Source organism: Leopardus geoffroyi, chromosome B3, assembly GCF_018350155.1.
Source record: "Leopardus geoffroyi isolate Oge1 chromosome B3, O.geoffroyi_Oge1_pat1.0, whole genome shotgun sequence".
In the NCBI taxonomy this organism is placed as follows: Eukaryota; Metazoa; Chordata; class Mammalia; order Carnivora; family Felidae; genus Leopardus; species Leopardus geoffroyi.
The window spans coordinates 68,312,010-68,324,392 of NC_059337.1; the positions used below are offsets into that span (position 1 = coordinate 68,312,010).

The 12,383-nt window shown below is 42.9% G+C and overlaps 1 long non-coding RNA gene across 2 annotated transcripts in view; it reads right to left on the reverse strand.

The window, feature by feature from the left end:
• Nucleotides 1-12,383, reverse strand: part of LOC123583231 — a 42,428-nt gene that overhangs the window by 3,537 nt on the left and 26,508 nt on the right. The window contains exons 5-8 of one of the 2 annotated variants that reach the window (XR_006704796.1): nucleotides 6,900-7,230; nucleotides 5,663-5,713; nucleotides 5,205-5,357; nucleotides 1,912-2,136 (exon numbers count right to left, since the gene is read on the reverse strand). This is a non-coding gene — a long non-coding RNA (uncharacterized LOC123583231). Of the gene's footprint in view, nucleotides 1-1,911; nucleotides 2,137-5,204; nucleotides 5,413-5,662; nucleotides 5,714-6,899; nucleotides 7,231-12,383 lie in introns of both variants that reach the window. The other variant, XR_006704795.1, reaches the window with a different exon arrangement.

Sequence of the window (12,383 nt, forward strand, 5' to 3'; positions counted from 1 at the left end):
TACGTGTTATTATGGCTATATTTTCTAAAAAGAGCCCTTATTTCTTAGCGATAAATTCTGAATTATTTATAGATAAAATGGTAAGATGTCTTGGAGTTCCTTTAAAATAATCCAGTGGTAGTGATGGTAGGAGGGGTATTGGGGGTATAGATCAATCAAGATTGTCTCTAAATTGATATTTGTTGACGCTGGGTCATGGGTACATGGGGATTCGTTGTACTTCTATCTCTACATTTGTGATTACTTGAAATTTTCTACAATACAGCCACAATTAATGGTTTACGAGTAGGTTATGTATGGTAAGCACTGACCTAGAAATAACAACATCGGACAAGGTATACCGCTTTACTGGATAAGGCTATGGAAAAGGTGAGGAAGCAAAAAGGAAGAATAATGAAGAGAATTTCCCTGGAGTGTTGTGAAGGGACCTAGCAGAGGGTTCCACGGAAGAGACAGTCTGGTGGTAGCGATGGTGATGGGTCAAGTCCATAGGAGGAGAAGGGATTGTCATAGAGAAAGGTGACTGGAAGCAGTAAAGAAGGGGGACCTTCACAAGACTGACGGATGCAAAAAGGCCATTTCTTTCTGGGGGAGTCTGGGCTGCATCCACAGAAACACACCAATTTTCCTGGGAGCTGGAAGGGTTATTAGCTCACCTCTGGGGTCTGTTTTTCTGCAACGCTCCAGCCAAGGATCTTTGACAACAGGAAGGTTGTTTATATTTCTCCCTGTCACCTATCCACAACACACACACACACACACACACACACACACACACACACACACACAGGACTAAAGAAGATGAAAGAAAGAAGAAAAAAGAATACTGAGCACAGTGGCCACAATGTAAGGCAAATGTGCCAGCATCATCAACCATTAGACCTGATAGAACTCCCGCTGTGCGCACAGCCAGCTGGAGGCCCTGGGGAGCAGTTACACAGCATGAGGAAGACACACAGCCTTAGCACTGGAGGCATTTACATTGGGAACATTCTAGAAGAGAATTTCCTCCATTCTTGCTGCTAGGAGAGAGAAAGTAGACCAAATTTCCTATTACCCAGCTAGATACAAAAGGCACCAGAACCACTCTTTGCTCCTCCCCCTTCCTTTGAAACTTTCAGAGATACCAAGCTTCACTGAGAAATGTCACAGATAACAGTCATAGCCCGAGGCATGGGGTCTGGGACCAGAAGTCTCCAGTTCTGTATCTGCCACAGCATCACATAGTGATCACTAAGGTGCCACTGCCTTGGCCCAGGGGGACAAGGGAGCCAAGAAAACAGAAATATTTTTTTTTAAATAGCAAATGTCAGATTATCTGCTAGAGGAAGTTAGTCCTCCAGGGAGGACTATGGAGCGGACGCCAGAATCCTCAGGGGGTGGTGGGTGAGGGAAGGGTGTAGTTAACCATTACACTTACTACTTGGCTAGTGGGCATGCACAGAAAAGAAAGAGAAAAAATAGTAAGCGGTGTGGGTTGAAAATCGTTGAGAGCACTGTTCCTGGGGGTTTTTTTCATTCAAAGACTTATAGAAAATACTGATGTAGGTATAAGTGTGCAGGGAGAGAAGCGCCACCAAGAGATGGGAAGGTGGCAGCAATAAAGCTAAACCAATGAAGCCAAGGCTGTGTGAAAAGGTCCACATTTTGGGGGCGGGGGGGGGGCGCGTTGCGAGTCAGATGGAGTGGTAAACAAAGACGATGGAGTTCAAGGTTGCTGAGCTGGGGCAGGGTTGGGCAGGATGTTGTAGGAGCTCCTGTTCAAAGCCTAGCAAATTTCACATCTGTGAAAGCCTCCATTTCTAGACCCAGTGATCTCATTATTACCACAAAATTGAAGCAAGATGAAACACAATAGTCACTGCTTTTTTTCTGATACCCAAGAACTGCACCAATTTAGTGAAATCTCACCTGGAGCCCTTTTCTAGTGACGGTGCTGGGAGTCGGCAGACACATAGTTTGAGGAGTATCCAGGAGAGCATCCAAATGGCAAGGAGCACCTGGTGGGCTGCTGGGTTCCTCGTCTCTGTGCAATCAACATAAGTACGTGGTCTTTTATGGTTTCAATAATTATTCAGGTACATGCCTGGCAGGTGGTCCAGAATCTCCTTCCATAGGGCTCTTCCAAACAATTGTCTAAGAACCATAGGAAACATCATCAGTCTGGAGTGGGGGGAGCAAGGATTGCTTGAGCACCATCAGTAACTACGGGCATTTCTTTCAAAGAAAAATTTTTTAGTGTTTATTTCTTTTAATGTTTATTTATTTATTTTTTTCAACATTTTTGGGACAGAGAGAGACAGAGCATGAACAGGGGAGGGGCAGAGAGAGAGGGAGACACAGAATCGGAAACAGGCTCCAGGCTCTGAGCCATCAGCCCAGAGCCCGACGCGGGGCTCGAACTCACGGACCGCAAGATCGTGACCTGGCTGAAGTCGGACACTTAACCGACTGTGCCACCCAGGCGCCCCGCTTTTAATGTTTATTTTTGAGACAGAGAGAGACAGAACACGAGTGGGGGAGGGGCAGAGAGAGAGAGAGGGAGACACAGAATCTGAAACAGGCTCCAGGCTCTGAGCTGTCAGCACAGAACCTGAGGTGGGGCTCGAAATCACAAACCGGGAGATCTTGACCTGAGCCAAAGTCGGATGCTCAGCCAAATGAGCCACCCAGGTGTCCCAGGTATTTCTTGTCTATAGCATTACTGGTGAAACTTGACCTTGCTTAATGTTTAGATATTTATCTAGACTCACATCCCAGGATGGCTGCCATGGAGCTCCAGAACCGGGCTGTGAAGTTAAAACGTGCAGAATTCACCGTCACAGCTGCTTTCTAGAGTACAATCCCATTCCAGGAGCATGTAGAACTGCTCCAATATGTGCCACCTTACCAGCCTCTTCCCTCACTCTCTCTTCAAGGACCACTCAAAACCAGACTAGGTCTAGCTATGCCCTTTCCCAGAACACTGGCCTCTGCCATACTAGAGAAGCTGGCATTTGAAACAGCCCTTTCATTGGGCAACCAGTTGACTCTTGAGAGAGAGCATTGCTGCACATACAAATGGAAGATAGCTGAGATTCTTTCTGAGGTTCTGTGATTCATTCACAAATACCTCATGTGTCATGACTGTGCCAGATGGGGAGACAAAAATGATTTATGAGCCCAAGGAACCCACAATGCAGAGAGCCTGAGAGGGTAGCGGGAGTCATGGCAGAATCTGTGCAGATACTCTGAAGACCCACAAAAGGACAGCTAACCCAGAATGAGTGGATCAGGAAAGGAAGCCAGAAGGTCTCGAAGAGGTTTTCTTTGCCTGAAGCATTTTGCCTTCAAAACCAAGAGGGAGAATGGAAGCTGAGTCTCGAAGAGGTTTTCAAAACCAAGAGGGAGAATGGAAGGCAGAATGCTTCAGGCAAAGAAAAATAAATAAATCAAAAGCGTGAAGGAATGTGCAAAACTATAGACAATAGCACGCATCAGGGTTCAGTTTGGAAGTAGCGTAAAGGGTAATCGCCAAGGAAAGCTGAGAGATAAGCCTGGTGACAGAGGCAGAGCCCATGAGAGCCTTATGGACCACACTAAAGGGTGTGGAGAGTCCCAACAGGATTTTATAAGAGGTAGGGACATTATCAAGCTCATATTTTACAAAGATCCCTGGGGACAGTGTGCAGACAAGGCCAGAGGATGTTCAAGTCTATAATCTAGACAAGAAAGAATAGAAGGGGGGAGAGCAAGGGAACTAGAAATAATGAAAGTTCAGGGCACAGAGAAATTCCAGGCCTTATGAGCCTGAGAAGCAATTTGTTGTTGTTGTTGTCGCTTTTAATTTTTTAATTTTTTAATTTACTTTTGAAGGAGAGAGAGAGAGCATGAGTCGGGGAGGAGCAGAGAGAGAGGGAGACACAGAATCCGAAGCAGGCTCCAGGCTCTGAGCTGTCAGCGCAGAGCCTGACGTGGGGCTCAAACTCACGGACCAGGAGATCATGACCTGAGCCAAAGTCGGAGGCTCAGCTGAATGAGCCACCCAGGCACCCTGCCTTAGGAGCTATTTGTAAAGCTAGGCAGACTCAGTGTTGGCTATGTGTGCCATCTTTATCTCATTATGTCAGAATATTTAGGCTTAAGTCTGGGAGAATATGAACTCCAATGTAATGGGTAGATATTCTTCCCAGCAATTTTCACCTAGATATACATTGAGGTCAGAGGTCATTCTTTCCCACAAACAGGTAGCGCTGTCTCTCTTCTCACTCTCCTCTGTGATATGAGACCTCACACATACTTCCAGTCTCTGCAGCAGGGCATAACAATAAGAGTTACTATATACACAGAGCAAGTTTTATATATGTGGTTCATTGAATCCTCCTTCCTCACATTTTTTCCAGGAAGCAATTGAAGCTAAAAGGTTACATGACTTAACCAAGACTCCACAGTTAGTAAGTGGCAGAGTTGGAACTTGAGGTTAGATCTCTTGGACACTCTTCCCCTCTATACACTCTGCTACTTGATACTCATTTGCTTATTATGTGTCTGCCTCACTCTACTGGATTATAAACTCTTTGAGACCGTGGATTGTGCCTCATTTTTCTTTCTATCCTGGTACTTTGCTTAGGGCCTGACAAAGGCGTTAACTTCTGAATGAATGAACTTTGTGGGAGGTTTTAAAGAAGTCATAAAAACATAAGGGAAGGGAAGCAAAAATAATAAACAAACAGGAAGGGGGACAAAACCTAAGAGACTCTTAAATATAGAGAATAAATAGAGGGTTGCTAGAGGGGTTGTGGGGGAGGGGATGGGCGAAATAGGCAAGGGGCATTAAGGAATCTACTCCTGAAATCATTGTTGCACTATACGCTAACTTGGATGTAAATTAAAACATAAATAAATTATTAAAAAATTAAAAAATAAGTCATAAAAGGTTGATCACCCAGACTATGTATAAAGAAGGAAGGGGAGTATTATTGCCTCTTACTTGGGTACAGTTGACATATTGGCATTAAGTTGTACATATGATTCTCAAATCCTTTTAACACCAGCCAGTAGAACTTCCCCCCTCTTTCCTGAGTCACTGCCCAAATGGCAGCAGTTAAGAAATGTCAGGGCACAGAATTCTAGCCAAATGCTTCAATTTGCTGCACTCCAGGGATAGCTGTACATGACCTATTTATTAGAGAACTAGACCAGACCACTGTAGTGGTCCTGCTTACCTTGAGGACAAATCTGTGGGCAGGCTCAGCATTGGGTTACATCACAGGCTTTCATCTGCCAGTGAACCTCTGACCATGGGAACGTCCCGGAAGCATGTAAGCAGCACACAGGGCATATGCCGCCTTTAACTATATCACGTGCTCTGGCAACAGCTTTGGGAATTAGAATAAAGTGACTTTGGGAAATGTCAGTCAATGGGGACCTTGCCTACAGCCCAGGAAGACAGCCCCAAGGAAGAGTCAGTGAGGGGATTCAGTTCCATCCCTCCCCCCCACAAAATTCCCAGGACATTCACGAGATCCACCGAAAGCCAGACCTATTTGAAGAGACATATCTCTTGAAAAAGGAACATTCCCTGAAGCCCGGGGTTTTCTAGCAGCCTAAACACAGCAAAACTTGAGGTGCTGGCGTTTTGCATGCTTAACTTCCTGTTTCTAAAGGAAAAGAGAGACTTTACCAAGACTTTGTGGCTGTCAGGCTGTTCCCTCCAAACAGTCTGGTGACTTCACTGTGGATGAATCAGAAACATATGGATCAAATTTCCTCCTAAAATACACTTCGGTTTGGCAATTAAAAGAAAATGTGTACGATATAGCAGATTTGGTGGCCACCAGCCCTGCAAGAAGGGGGTGGCCAAAATTATCATAACTATTTATTGAAAGAAAACTTGATTGCTAATGGGCACAGAAGAAACCATGGCAAAAACTGGCAAGAGATTTGTGGATGGCGCATCTTGGCTTCTGAAGCTTGTAAGCAAAGACAGGGTGTTTACAAAGATTCTAGTGGAAATGTGCTCTTGAATTTGGGTTTAGAAACATTGACTTAGAAGTTATAAAGAAAGATTCTTTTAGGAAAAGAGGTGCTACAGATTGGAATGAAATAGACCTAAAAACTCCTTCTAACAGACTGACTATTCTACTGTTTAATGAAATTAATAAGGCAGTACAGCTTGTCAATAAGCAGAAACCCACAGAAATGTATACACAGGAAACGTAAAAATGCTCGTAATAGTTCTTAGCAGAGGCAATTGAACACACGAAGAGCGAGAAACATCTTAATAAACCAATTTGGCAATTTATAGTGACTTATCCACAAGCAGGGCATCATATGAATTTTTCATTTTTTAGTGTCACTTTCCTGGGTAGGATTCATCACAATGACATTCATTTATTCATTCGTTTATTCTTTCACTAGTAACTTACCTAGGACCTATTCCAGATGCCAAATACTGAGCCATGCTCTGGGATTTGGGTGTCTTGTACAAAGATGTCCATGACACTGACTCTTCCCTCGTGTAGTTTGTAGCAAAACACACAAATAAATCTTTAGCTATCTGTGTGCAAATTGTTATGTACTTGATCCTGTACCATCACAGTTTAGCAGAGTAGTTAGGCACAAAAACTTTGTAAATAGATTTTGCATTTGACCTTGAGTTCTGCTGCTTACCAGTTGGGTGACCTTGAGTAAGTTATTTCATCTCACTGGGTTTTAGTTCTTTCATTCGACATCTGGAAAAAGGTAATACCTGCCTCATCAAACTGATGTGAGGAGAAATTCCCTGCAATACAGCACAGATACTAAACTTTGATTTAGATACCAAATTTGGGATTAGTCAGATTTCAGTGCAAGAAACAAATTCTTTGCTCTGAATACTCCAGATAAAAGTGATTTAATACAAGGAATTGGGCACTTACAAAATTATTTGATGACGGGGAGGAGCAAGAGGCAGGGACCCACAGCTGGGCTTAACTGGTCTCCAACGTAGCTGGGACACATCAGAGATCAGGGTGCATTGGCTGATCACACTGCTGGGACTGATGTATGGTACCCCCAAAGCCATTGTCCCGACAGGAATGCTGAATTTGCCTGCAGCTACTGTCTCTCATAGCAGAAACATTAGCAGAAAAATAGTTTTCCTCTTTTCATCTTCAAAATTGTGTGGGAGTGTATTTATTTGGTGTTTTAGTGCTTCCAGAATCCTAGTTGCCAGGGAATCAGCCAATGTAATTTTTAGCTTTCTAGCCCCTGTAACACAAAAAGGAACATAGAAATTGATGGAAGTAAGTATTGCGTGCCAGCTGACCACGTCCAAGATTTAAAGTACTTACCACAGTGTTAACCTACGAGAAGGGCTTGAATGTTAACTATGATTATGATAGATACACAAATCTAAGTCAGCATTCATAAACTATTATTCTAAGAAGTGAAGGTAGTCCATATCATATTTTCCTTCTCCACTGTGTCTAAAGCATATAATCAGGGAAATTAGATTTTCCATATCTGAAGCACAGGTAAATTGAATGCTCTGTCAAAGGTCTAGCCTAGTTGTTCTGATCTCAGTTCACCAGTGCAGCATTTTGTTTTTTATTTTTTAATGTTCATTTATTTTTGAGAGAGAGAGAGAGCCTGCGCGCGAGTGGGAGAGGGGCAGCAAGAGGGAAACAGAGGATCTGAAGTGGGCTCTGCACTGACAGCAGAGAGCCCAATGCGGGACTCGAACTCACATACCGTGAGACCATGACCTGAGCAGAAGTCGGACACTTAACTGACTGAGCCGCCCAGGCGTCCCTCTAATGCACCATTTGATAACAGCTCCAAAGGAGAAAGTGTGGTAAGATGGTAGATGATGAAATTTCAGAGATTACTCTCTTTTCAAAAAAAGAAACAAACCCTCTTATTTGATGTGATAAAGTAGGTTCTGAAGAAAATGAGTAATTATAGCAGGGATGTAAATAAAACTCAAGCTTTGTCCAGAGTGTTGACATGGGACCATTTTCCATCTCGCATACAGTGGCATGAACAAAAAGATGAAGGTGGAGTCAGTTTTTAGTTTAGCTTTTTTTCTTTTTCCAGTTTTTCACTATACTTTGGTTTTCTATTTTTGTTGGTTTTTGAATTGGACTTTTAGCTGATTTGTCCTGTACAGCTTTTGGAAGCTTTCAGATTGAATGATGCTATTTTCCAGGGTTTGATGGGGACTAATGCATCATATTTAGATGGTTCCAGTTATTCAGTAAGGTCATGTTACTTTGCAACTAGTCAATCGTATCCTAGAGAAGTCGGAATGAGGTTGGCATAAGAAAGATGGGGTTATTTTTATTGTAACAGCAGATGAACTTAGAAAGTGAAAGGCGCCAGTGGAAGAGCCAGAAAGACAATGGACAGATGCCCCAACAGCCTATTCCTCCTCACCCCCTCCCAACAACACACAAGAAATTTTTCCAAGTCACTTTTTACATATGCCTTGACTATTGATTCATCAAAGATGTCTTCAATGGATTCACAACTCAAACCACATTGCAGTGGTTTTTTTTCTAATAAAGAAAAGGATTGAAAATGTAAATATAGTATTTCTTCTATTTTTACAAATGAATGCGCTCAATACAAAACACTGTCAGCAGCTAATACTATGTTAATATGCTCAGATCAACTGGTTACACAAGTGAAACGGTAACATTCCCAAATGAAATGTGATCAAATGCTTTCACATGCAGTTTGCCTTCTTCCTCCACTTCTTAGCAGAAAGAGCTTTTTTGGATACATTTTGTCAACACTGACAGAGTAAACAGCTTTTTCAAGAGACTGGAGTGTTTTCCTTCTGATTCATTGTGGATGCCTACAAGAGTACTTCCTTTTAAGTTAAAGCATTTTACAAATTCTTTCTACTGAATCAATTTACATACTTTTATCACCACTGTTTTTTAATAAGTAACTTTTCTTTCTTACTCAAAATTCATTTCACTGTGTCCCAACCTTTCTGTGATGCTTGGAGAAAAGAAGCAGAGTTCATTTAAAACACTCTTGTTTATGATGGATGAAACCACAAACTTTTTGTGATGTTAACCCGCTCACAAAAAGAGAATCTGAACTTCAGAGTATTTTGTGTTTGGAGAGAAGGCACACCAAGGAGAATGGGCTCATTTCAATTCAATATATTATAGGAAGGAAAAGATCAAGGAAGAGCTGGTCTTAAAACTGTCAAAATATGAGAATTTGATGGGAAGAAAGAAGGAAAACAGAGCAGTTGGAAATGCAAAGATAAAAGAGTTGGATCCAGACATGTCTATGTAATTTCCCAGAAATGGAAACTGTACTGGCAATTTGGAAAGAGATATCAAGAAACAATATGCATTAAATGTTGAGTGTTTCTTGTAGCAATGAACTTGGAAGGCTCTTAGAACACATGGCATGATGGTCTCGTGATTCATCTACATATGGCCTTGTGCTTGGTGACTGACAAAGGGAGAAACCAAGTTTCATAAGGAATTAAACACAGAAGAGGAAGCTAAACACTATTTCAGAAAACGACTCTGGGAAGCTTCTAGGTCAACAGCAGAGTATTAACTAACTCAGCCTATTAAATACACATGGGAGAGAGTAAACAACTCTATTAATAATAATGTGTCATTTCTTCTGTTTTCTTGATGGTCCAACAATTGACTTGTCTAAGGTTGATTAGGTAGTTATTGGTGGTTGAGTTTAGGTGCAAAAAGAATTCTTTCCACAACACCAGTGATTCCCAATCCTGGCTACTTGTCAGAATCATCTCAAGGGCTTTGCAAAAATACAGATTCTTAGGCCCAAGCCCAGGAAATTCTGGTTCAGTAGTCTAGAGCAAGCCCTGAGAATCAAATATTTTTTAAGAGGTTCAGATACATGGTCCTCTGGCGGGAAACAATGGCCACAGCTGCAAGCAGGTAGCACGAGAATGGGTGAAGATAAGGGGCCAGGAGAGAAGGGGGTAGAACAGAGGAACAGAAGAAACTGCTGCAAAACTACACCAGCCACAAGTCTCTGAAAATCCTCCCAGATCTGAAAAAATGCTTTGGCGTCACCTGCATTTATTTCTGAGACCCCAGGCCTTCCTAACCAGCTCACCCCCTCCTAGATGGCCATGAGATACTCCTGTGGTTTGAAGCTGTGCTTTCAGAAGTCACAACAACCACGGTAAAATGCCGCTGCCACACCGTGTATCCCCCAAGATGAATTATGATGAGATATTTAGGTCTCCATCAATAAATAATAATAATAATAATAATAATAATCACAAAGAGGCATTTGGAGCTATGAGTGCCCTAAATGTGGACTTGACTAGTTATGTGACACTTTTTCAAAAAAAAAAAAAAGTACGCAATCAAATCAGTGGCACAAATGTGTATCAATCCTGGCCACATACATAAATGTTCTTTCTTTCATTCAATCTTGCCTCTATCTTTTGTGCTCTATTTCACGACGCTGAACGAAAATATCTGTCCACGAGTCTTTAAGATCTCTCAGAAGCACAAGGGGAATAGTGCATTATCAAATTTTCACCAAAAGTTACCATGGCATTTTTTAGCAGAGTGGATATTATCTTATTTGGCAGGCCGTGAAGCTTCCTCACCTCTCTGGGGTCTTCCGAATGTGGTCTCATGATTGGTTTTACAAGAGACGTTACTAGGGATACGGTGGAAGTTCCAAGAGTGAGTCTATATCCTTACTGCTGGCTGTTCCTTCCTGGGTGGGGCACACACAGAGCACAGGATGTGTCCTCTGATTCCACAACAGAACTAAAGACAGCAGTTCTACTGGAAGACTCAGATCCGGGGGCCCGTCCTCGTCATTTTCCGAGTGAGTTCTAGTCCAAGTGTGGACATAAGAAGCAGGGACAAGGAAAGTGGGAGATAGAGCAAGGCTGATAACATGAAGGAGAATAACAATTCTGCATTTTTATCTATTCAGCCAACAAATGTCTGTGAACATCTGCTATATTCCAAGTCCAGTGCTAGAGGCCAGGGGGACAGTACCCCAGACAAACATGGCTCTGGCCCCACAGAACTCGCAGACGAACACAAAGCCAACTAAAAAACCGAATCATTTAAAAGTTTTGTAAGAGCTAGGGAGAAAGGGTTTTAGGCAAGGGAAGGGCATAATCTCCTAAGTGATTTAATAAGTTTAGACCAGGGGCGCCTGGGGGGCTCAGTCGGCTCAGAGGTCCGACTCTTGGTGTTGGTTCAGGTTGTGATCTCTCAGTTCCTGAGTCTGAGCCCCACATCGAACTATGAGTCTGCTTGGGATTCTCTACCTCTCCCTCTCTCTGCCCCACCCCTGCTCATGCGCACGTGCTCGCTCTCTCTCTCTCTCTCAAAATAAATATAGAAAAAAGTTTAGTCCAGCAGCTGTGTATCAGCATCAGTGGGACTGGAGAGAGCAGCAAAGAGGCCACTGCAGCCATCCAGATGATAAATGACAGTGACCCAGCCTGGGAGGGCAGCAGTGAAGGGAGGAGACAGACGGAAGTAACTGTACTGCCACCACCAGCAGCCACGTCGTGGATGGACTCTAGCACTTGGTCCTTCGGATGCGGCTCCCATAGGTGATGGGATAAACAGAAGCCTGAAGGGGAAATAGGAGATTTGGAGTGCTTTCATTATGATTCAACTCAGCCTCCTTTACTTTAAAATCCCCGCTTCCAGTTTCACAAACACCTACCAAGTGAGCATCTTGTCTGTGCAGGACGCTGCGCTAGACCTACTGTGAGCTCAAGGATGAGGAAAAAAATGGTACCAGAGCTCACACAGCCCACCTTCAGTGAAGAAGAAATGTCAACTATACATGTAACTAAAATAAAGCAAAAATAAGACAAGAATCAGAGAAAATCCCGAAGGGTCTTGAAGTAAGAGAAGGGACTCAACAGGAAGAGAGGGGACAGGATATCCCAAGTGGAGAGAGCAGGCAGAGCAAAGGCGTGGGGGGTGGGAATCTGGGGTCTGTGCTCAGGAAACAGTCTGTTTGGCTCAAGTGTTGGATTTGCAGAGAGTGAGGCTGAGAGGATACTGATCGCTCAGCCTCCAGTTCCTTCGACATCTTTTGCTGTATTTGTGCAACTTTGTACCTGTATCAAATATTTATATCAAAAGCAAACTCTCACTCGGAAATTCTTCTTCATAAAAAAAAAAAATGAAATTCTCCCTGGTGGCAAAATTCTTTCCCCTAGGTTGATAGCACAGAGCTCACATAGTAATAAGTGCTATCAAAATAGATGCTTAGGATGACAGAGCTAAAGCTTAGGTACCTATTGAGAGAAGCTGCTGATTTCTGACATGATTTGTCTTTCTTATTTGAAAGGATTTGCTTCCTTCCCTTCCCTTCTTCCTTCCCTCCCCTGCCTTCCTTTTCTCCTCCCTTTCTTCCCTTCA